The following is a 9,822-nucleotide window of genomic DNA, read 5'->3' as shown; positions in this document are numbered from 1 at the left end:
AAGATGTCTAGGTCTTAAACTAGGGAGCCTTGGACTTTAATTTCATACCGCCCCTTAGCTGAGTGATATTGGATGAGTCATTTCACCTCTTTGAGCCTTGGCTTTTCACCTGTAAGGTGAGCACACTTCCCGGGATTAGAGCTCAACCCCATCTAGCTCCCAGGAGGCACAGAACGAACAATATTTGGATGGCTTTCTATTAGGAGATGGGACAGAATCCAGTCCTGCCTGCTGTGGGGTACCATATATTATTTTTCTTTTGGACTTAAAGTAAGAATTCACTAGGAACAATTGTGCAATTTAGCTTATCACCTTAATAAATTTGTCTTTAAATGGTATCTACCAATGGTTTCTTTCATACCTAAAACTGAACTTTTATTGTACCCTCAGCCTTAAAAATTAACTGCCACCAAAGTGAGTCAGTGATTTATTAGATTTTTTTTTCTTTCTAGCTGAACAGTGCTTCTCTGCTTCTAGTATATAGGTGAAATCTCCATCGTATGTCATTTTGCTTCTCTATTGGTATTCTAATTTGAATCAGCAACATTTCTCTTTCTGTCTCAGTCCTCCCTTCTCTGTGCTTTTCTTTCTTCCTTTCATTTAACATGTATTTCCTGAGGGTCTGTTACTGGTGTGACACTGTTCTAGGTCCTAGGGATACAGCAGTAAAAAACTACGAGGCCTTCTTTAAAAGAGCTGCTTAGAGAAAACCTCTCTGAGAGGGTACCATTCAGGCTGTGCAACCTTAATAATATGACATTTGTGACAAAATACTATTGTGTTGCCGTCACCCAGAGGCTTCTAAACTGCTCCTGTTTCTTCATCCATGTCTCAATCTTTGTGGTTACACTTTCTAGATATACACAGTTACCTGGCTTTGTCTTAACCTCATCATGAATTCCATTTGATTGTTTCTCAAAAATACTTGGGAGGTCATATATGCCAAGGGTGGCTCTACCCACTTTTTCCTATAAACCTTTCCAATTGAACTTTTCAACATGGACTGAGAAGCCATTAGTGAGTGGGTGTCCGTGATGGTTAATTTTATGTGTCAACATGATTGGGCCACAGGATGCCCAGATATTCGTTAAACATTGTTTCAGCGTGTGTCTGTAAGTGTTTCTGGATGAGATTAGCGTTTGAATCTACAGACCCAGAAAGCAGACTGTTCTTCCTTATGTGGGTGGGCTTCACTCAAGCCATTGAGGGCCTGAATAAAGGGCAAAGTTGGAGGAAAGGAGAATTTACTCTCTGCCTGACTGCTTGAATAGCATATTGGTCTTCTCCTGTTCCAGGCTGGAAATTCTATCATTGGGTCTCCTGTTCTCAGGCCTTTGGACTTGGCCTGAAACTATGCCACTGACTTTCCTGGAACTTCAGCTTGCAGGGGCCAGATCACAGGACTTCTCAGCCTCCACAAATGAGTCAATTCTCTTTCTCTCTCACGTGTGTGTGTGTGTGTGTGTCTGTGTGTGTGTGTGTGTGTGTGTCTGTGTGTGTAATATACATATTATCAGCTCCCTTCCTGCCACATGGATGGGAATATGACCCAGACTTAGACAATTCTGTTACCTTGCATCCTATGCCTTCAACACCTGAAAAAATCCTATGAAATGGATATTACCATAACTTACAGATGTGGAACAAGGTCAGAGATGTTATGCAAGCTAACAAGGTCATCAGCTAATAAGTGGTAAGGCTCAGTTTAATGCTCTTGTTCTCCCACTGTTCCATGTTACCATTATATCATAATGTTCATTTTAGTGAACAATACTATTGCCTTAAATCCTATAACTAAGATGATTAGCAATACTTCTTTTCTAGCTAGCAGATACCTTATACATTTAGCCAAAGCTCTCATTAACTGAAAGATGAAGTTGAACCAAATACTCAAATAATTTAACTTTAAATAATATAACTTTATTAGCATAAAAAGGGGATTAGAGAGCAATGGCAAAGGTCATATGTTATTTTTGTTTGCTTAGCATCTCTTCCTTTAGGAAATTACCCTACCCCCACATGGGTCTGGACATATTTTCTTTCTTTAAAAAAATTTTTTAAATTTATTATTATTGTTTTTTATAAACATATAATGTATTTTTATCCCCAGGGGTACAGGTCTGTGAATCACCAGGTTTACACACTTCACAGCACTCACCATAGCACATACCCTCCCCAGTGTCCATAATCCCACCCCCTTCTCCCAACCCCCCTCCCCCCAGCAACCCTCAGTTTGTTTTGTGAGATTAAGAGTCACTTATGGTTTGTCTCCCTCCTGATCCCATCTAGTTTCATTTATTCTTCTCCTACCCCCCTAACCCCCCATGTTGCATCTCCATTTCCTCATATCAGGGAGATCATGTGATAGTTGTCTTTCTCTGCTTGACTTATTTCACTAAGCATGATACCCTCTAGTTCCATCCACGTTGTCACAAATGGCAAGATTTCATTTCTTTTGATGGCTGCATAGTTGTGTATAGCTCCATTGTGTATAGCTCCATTGTGTATATATACCACATCTTCTTTATCGATTCATCTGTTGATGGACATCTAGGTTCTTTCCATAGTTTGGCTATTGTAGACATTGCTGCTATAAACATTTGGGTGCACGTGCCCCTTCAGATCACTATGTTTGTATCTTTAGGGTAAATACCTAGTAGTGCAATCGCTGGGTCATAGGGTAGCTCTATTTTCAACTTTTTAAGGAACCTCTGGACATATTTTCAATCAACTCCTTTGGCAACCAAGTGCCAACACCCTTAGCTCCCTTCCTGCCATGGTGATGAAAATGTGACCCAGATTTGGACAATTCTTATATCCTAAGCTAAATGATGCCTCTGAAGAGTGGAGTCATGACTCAAGGAAGGCCAATGAAAATCTTTTGCCAGGACTGACATATTGTTGTCAGGAGAGAAAAATTTATTTTGGTTGAAGAACATACATATCTACTGACAGTAATCATTTCTCTGAAACATAAAGTCTGCAATATGATGTATACACATTCATATACATATGTACATAGAATATACATACACACATATATACTTTTTTTTGGTCTCTTTCTCCAGCTACAAACCCAAACAAATTCTGATTAATAGGAACATTTCAAGAGGCTATAAAAAAGAAGAGGCATTTAAAGGTTATATCCTGAGCTAATGAGAAAAAATAAGGGCCAGAAAGTCTAAATATATGCTAGCTTCATGGATCCAGGGTTAAAATTTAAGCCAGCATTTGTGTTTCTTATTTTGTTGTTATTTCTATCAAACAACACTATATCAATCTTTCAGAGATTCAAGTTTGCCTGACTTGATAGGAGAGGTAGGAGGCATTTACCATATTCAGGGAGCATGTTAAGTGTTGCAAGCGAAAGGTGATCTGGGATCTCACAGAGTTTAAGGCAAACCATAAAACTTGTTCTGGTGCCTGTTATTTCCAGGCATTCCCAGGGCCCAGGATAGGATCTAACTAAATTGATGATTTTGTTGGTTTATTCATTCTTGAATGAGGATGTGATGTTCTTACACTGGGGGCCAGGGCATCACTGAACCAATATGCACTGAGAGCCTACTGTGTCTCAGGTGTTATACTGGAAAGTAGAAGGGAATGCTGATGACACTGAATTTGATTTCTGCTTTCATGTAGATTACATTCTTGCCTAAAGGTAGACATTATGCTTCTAAACACATCATTATTTACAGAAGTACATAAATGATAAAAGTATTTACATTGTATTTGCATGTGTTTTACAATCCTGTGAGGTAGTTACGGGTTATAGCCCATGTTCCAAAACTAAGTATCCTCTTTCCCCACATGGTTATACAGCTCGGCAGCACCACCGGATTCTCAGTCAGCATTCCTGCAGGAATACAACAAAACCTGCCTGATGGTTGTTTTTTGTTGTTATGTTGATATCTGCATTAGCAGTGTCAGTTCTGCATTCTTACTCTTTTTTTTTTTAAAGATTTTTTAAAAATTTATTTGAAACAGAGAGAGAACATGAGTGGGGCCAGAGTGGCAGAGGAAGAGGGAGAAGCAGGCTCCCTACTTATCAGGGAAGCAGTAGTTTTCTTGCCTACTAAATGGAGCAGCTTGAGCACAGGTGACCTTACCTCATGCTATAGCTCTATTCCTAAAAATGGCACTAAAGTTGGATGCTTACAAATCCAGATACTGACAGTGATGATATAGCTTGGAAGGCAAAGAAATCCTACACTGGAAATGTTAGCAAAACATACCATCTCTCCATTTATTTTTTAATTAGAAATTCAGTTTTGTGTACATTTGGCCTAAGGAAATATGACCTGCCTAAGCTGTATTCTTAGACTAGAGTTGTCAGTAGAAGCTTCAGTCTGAGGTTCCTTGTCAAGATGTCAGTGGTGAATGACCTTCCACTTCTCTATAGAAAAAACAAAGCTTCTCATCCGGCCAACATTATTTTTCAAAATTAGGGAATCACCTGTACTTCCAATCTGGTTTTTTGTGTATTGACTATTTTTATTTAAATAAATGTATAAAATATATACACTGTTAGTTTTGCAGGCTCCCCTTTAGCAGAGTGGCAGGTGGTATTGAAAAGCTTGGGCACAGCATTGCTCTTGCTCTCCATCAGTAAGTATGAAGTTTGGTGGGTACATAAGGAATATCATTCTCCTGGAATAGGAATTATTCTGTACTTCTAAGCCTTAAGTGTTTGGTGTGGGCCCCTGGGTGCCTGGGTGTTCACAAGCATCTGTCTCTTCACGCCCCTCGAGAATCTGCCCTGCATATTCCTTTCGCACTGGAGCCAACTTAGAACCCATCCTTTTCCAGCCAATGTCTTCTCCCTGGTCTTTGGATCTTGCTCATTCTGTTTGTGATTTGTCCTGATCATCTTCCTCAATTTTCTGCCTCAAAATTCATCCTAGCAAGATATAGCTACTTGTTTATGCATTTTATTGTTTTTTGAACTTTGCTCATGTTGCACTTTGGCTTGGAATGTCCGAGCCAATAAAACACTCACTTCTTTGAAGACCCAAGTCAGATGTCAATTCCTTCAGGATCACTTCCTCAGTCCCTAGACTAGGTAGATTGTCTTCTTTTGTTCCAAGGTAAACTGAATTGTAATTTCCAGTTTTGTATTATTTAAATAAGTTTGTTTAATAATTTTCACCGTTAACAACTCTTCTAGAAAAGCATCCAAGCACAGGACACAGAACTGCATTAAGCAGCATTTGTATGTATCCCTAACAGACATTAGAACTTTCACCCTTCTTTGTGATACCCCCAAACTTACTGGTGAACTCTGTTTTTGAATACTCCTGCGAAGCCCACCACAAGCTCAGTTCATGTCCTCAACCCACCAGCTTCCGTTCATATGATCACACTTACAGTGTAGTAGTAGAAAAGAACACACACCATATAGCATTCATGGTAGTTGGCAAAGGGGTAGGGGGAATACAAGTGTTGTTTCATTTAACACATTCAACTAACATGGGTTATCTAAGAACAAAACCCACTTAAATTCTGCCAACAGATGTGGATGTCCTTCAACTGCAAAAAAACTTTTGTACATTATTTGCTATCTTTGCCATCTGCACACTCTCTCACCAAAGACACAGGACTGAGAGACACACCTCGCCAAGTTGAAAAATGTCCATTATGCACTACCATGTCTCTGCATGGCCTTTCTCCTTTTCTTGCTCATACTAACCTTTCATGTCTTGGCGCCACCATCAGTCCCACACAAAATTTCAAAAGTTCCAACGGCCTTCTGGCTCCATATTACAGGCTTGTGTTCATAGCATTTGGACAACTCCATGAAATAAAGAGTAGCAGATAAAAATGGGACACCCACTGTCAAAAACACAGCCTCTGCAGCGTGCTGACAAATTTTTGAATGAGAAAGCATGTGGACAGAAATATTCCTATGGCAGAGTATTCACAGCACTACTTTCAATGAAGTGCTTCTTCCATAAACATTTGAAATGAGATGAATTGCAGAGAGTAAATGAAGGCTTCATAGTGCATTTTTGCATATGAAGAGAGACAAGTGTTAAAAAACAAAAGCAAAACCAAAAGAACTGAACACTGTGTTGTCATGATCTCCGAAAATGGAGAATCATCCTAAGGAAAAATGCATATGGTGGGGTTCAAATTAAGTCAAGGAGAAAAGATGGGGTACCTGGATGGCTCAGTTAGTTAGGAGTTTGACTCATAATTTTGGTTCAAGGTCATGGCTCAGGTCATGAACTCAGCGTTGTGAGATCTTGTCTCACAACAGTTCTGCACTCAGCCTGGGAGTCTGCTTGAGATTCTCTTTCTCCCTTTGCCCCTCCCCCTCCTTGCAGGTGCATTCCCTCGCCCCACCCCCATAAATAAATAAATAAATAAATAAATCTTTTATAAAAGAACAAAGGGAAAAGAATGTAGTTCTAATCAATGGTTTCTATTTTAAACATGCAAAGAATCCACTTGACACCTGCAGGTATAAACTCTTACAGGCAAAACTTTTTTAAAAAATAATTTTATTTATTTATTTATCACAGAGAGAGAGAGCATGCACAGGTAGGGGGAGCAGCAGGCAGAGGGAGAAGCAGGCTCCCTTTTAATCAGGGAGCCTGATGTGGTACTCAATCCCAGGAAGCTGGGATCATGACCTTAAGCCAAAGGCAGATGGTTAACCAACTAGTCCCCTCGGCGTCCCCACGGGAGAAACTTTCTGTTAGCAATTGTAGTGTGTTGGTTTTTACTAGTCAGGCAAACAGCTGTTCACTTTTAAACATATTCCTACCCTTTATGTAACAAAACTTATAAAATTTCTTTAGTTTTTCCTCTTTTTTTTTTTTTAAAGAAAAAGGCCCTCAATACTGCTGAATATACTCCACACTGAACAAACCTTTTTTTTAATGAATGACAACTGACAATTTTTTTTTTAATTATAGATTTTATTTATTTATTTATTTGACAGAGCACACCAGCAGGGGGAGAGGCAGAGGGAGAGGGAGAAGCAGACTCCCTGCAAAGCAGAGAACCCAGTGTGGGGCTGGATCCCAGGACCCTGGGATCATGACCTGAGCTGAAGGCAGATGCTTAACTGACTGAGACATCCAGGTGCCCCTGAATAAACCAATTCTGAAAATTCCTTGTACATATGTATTTTATAATATACTTACCACATGTTTAGAAAAATTTGAATTCCCATCAGTCTATACCAACCCTACTGTCTATATTCTCTAGCCAGAATATTTAGAATCCACACTTGAGCCAAAGCCTCCATTAATACCACTGCCTGACCTTGCATTTGAAAAGGATCCCCAACCCACTGCTCCACCTGAATTAGAACTGCTATGGGAGGGACGCCTGGGTGGCTCAGTTGGTTAAGCAGCTGCCTTCGGCTCAGGTCATGATCCCAGCGTCCTGGGATCGAGTCCCACATCGGGCTCCTTGCTCCACGGGGAGCCTGCTTCTCCCTCTGACTCTGCCTTCCACTCTGTCTGCCTGTGCTCGCTTTCACTCGCGCTCTCTGACAAATAAATAAATAAAATCTAAAAAAAAAAAAAAAAAAAAAAAAACTGCTATGGGAGTTATTTCCAGAACCAAAGGCCTGATTTGGCTCCCTGTTCGTGTTATCTTGGACTTGGTTATTGCCTGATGGAGCTGGCTGGAGTTATTTCCAGAACCAAAGGCCTGATTTGGCTCCCTGTGCGTGTTACCTTGGACTTGGTTATTGCCTGATGGAGCTGGCTGGTTCTGCTGAGTGGCTCATATGCCCCTCGAACCCCAGCTGCTCTGCAGTGCTGTTTGGGCTATACCCGAATAATGCCTAGCACCAAAGTTCACCCCTCCACCCATAATACTATCTTGATTGTTTTCAAACCAGCTCCCTGCCTTCTACTTTTACCAAATCCACCCTGATTCTCAAAGCCCCTTAGGTTACCACCAAGTCTTTCACATCTTTCTGTCTATTGCTATCCTACTTAGGTTCAGCATTGGATATATGAATGCCAATTCCTTTAATGATCAAGTCCTGTCCAAAGAGAGACTGGGTGACTGGATCATCTGCAAATATAACAAAGGCAGATGACGGGAATGGTCTGGGAATAAAGACAATGATCACTTCCCTGTCTTGGCAAAAGAAGTGCTGCCTCTCCTCAGCAGTCATGTCCTCTGTACAATGTCCAACAAAGGCCCTCCTTCTTCTCAAAGTCTCACCTGGGTGCTACTTAGAATTAGGAAGTTTCCCAGTGACACCATCGTCCATCAATCCTAGTTGCTGTGACTTTCCTTTCAGCTGGACTTCATATTCAGTAAAACAAAGCTAATCCTTTTTCAGTGACCACTTTTAGTATCTTTCCTTAGAACCATAAAAATGTCTCCAAAGGTACTAAAATATTCTTTTGGATCTGTTCAGTTGTTTTCCATTCTTAAGTCAGATGTTTTCTGGACAGCTTTTCATTTTCATAGCAATGAAGTATCGGTCTCGTCCATTTTTTTCCTTTGTTATCTTTGGGATAGTTGACAACAGTTACTAGTTTTCTCCAGCCAGTCTCAGGGACATGCAGAATTTCTTCTATCAGCCGGCTACCTCCCTATACTGAGACACTCCTGGAGCACAGCCCACATGTCCCTGGAAAGAAAGGGGTAACAGAAAGCAACACTGTCTCATCGTCTTCTGATGATACTTCAGCGGGTTCATTATTATCATCTTCAGTTACCTGAATATATTCAGTCATCTTATTTTTCCACGAGGCCACTGCTAGGAAACCTGACAGGGAAACCAAAGCAGCAAGGGACCCAGGAAGAGTCATGCTACCTCTTCACTCCCACTGTAATTTCCTGTTTGTATATATGTTTCTAATAAGATCCTGCTTCTGTTCCATCCCATTCCCACCCTCATAGCCTGTGAAATTGCTCAAGATAAGAACCAAAGCATTCATCTTTGCATGGTCAACACTCTAAGATATTGTTGGACTCTCAGTAAATGTCTGCTGGATGACCGAATGCTTCCTGGATCCATAGTCATTAGCTGGGGTCTTTATCAGTCTGGAAAACCTTTTCTGGAACCATGAGTCTTGCTCACTGGCCACGAATCCTTATCATGGACTTACCCCTCAAATCAGACTATGCAGAATGGGGCCAGAGTAGAGAAGATCCAGCTTTACCATTGCCTCATTAAAGTTATGGTATGCCAGGACCTTTGTAGAAGGGAGTTGGAGTTACTGTGAGAGACTTCCCTTGGGTTTATCTCTGTGGCCTGCATCCATTTATTTCTGGATGACTTCCACATCTTAATGGGCCCATTGTTGAATGCCCAGCAGACCTTGAAGTCTTGAGACATGTAAATTATAAGACAAACCTCCAAATGCCATAAATGTTCCCATCTTTGTACCTACTTTTATATTGTATCTTTCTGGAATGCCTTCCACTAGCTTCTCTGCTTAATTAAACCCTATAAATCCAAATTTTATTTCAGGTTCTAGCTCCTTTGTGAAGTTTCTTTAACCACAAAAGCTCATATTAATCCCCTCTCTTTTGTCCTCCCCACTCCCAAACTGGTTCTTGTCTTTCTTTTGTGTCATCAGTTTCTTTCTACACACCTATGCTGTCTTTTCAGTAGGATTATCAGCTTCTCTAGGGTGGGTGTTTTCACTTGGGAATGCCTAAAGTCAGAACATGTGGGGAATTCAGTGACATAGGCCACAAGAGGACAGAGGGTGGAGTGGCAGAACAAGGTCAGAAATAAATGGGGAGAAGTTGACCTGTCTATGAAGGGCTCTTAGGGGCCTTGGGGCTGGCCAGTGCTCTAGGTCCCAGCTATATGCGGAGATGAGAGGTGACTTATGC

The 9,822-nt window shown here is 40.8% G+C and overlaps 1 pseudogene; it reads right to left on the bottom strand.

The window, feature by feature from the left end:
• Window positions 1–7,211: 7,211 nt before the first annotated feature.
• Window positions 7,212–8,711, bottom strand: LOC131819624 (TAR DNA-binding protein 43-like; annotated as a pseudogene).
• Window positions 8,712–9,822: the final 1,111 nt, after the last annotated feature.

The sequence above is a fragment of the Mustela lutreola genome, chromosome 1, assembly GCF_030435805.1.
Source record: "Mustela lutreola isolate mMusLut2 chromosome 1, mMusLut2.pri, whole genome shotgun sequence".
Taxonomy (NCBI): Eukaryota; Metazoa; Chordata; class Mammalia; order Carnivora; family Mustelidae; genus Mustela; species Mustela lutreola.
This window is presented reverse-complemented; position numbering and strand designations above follow the sequence as displayed.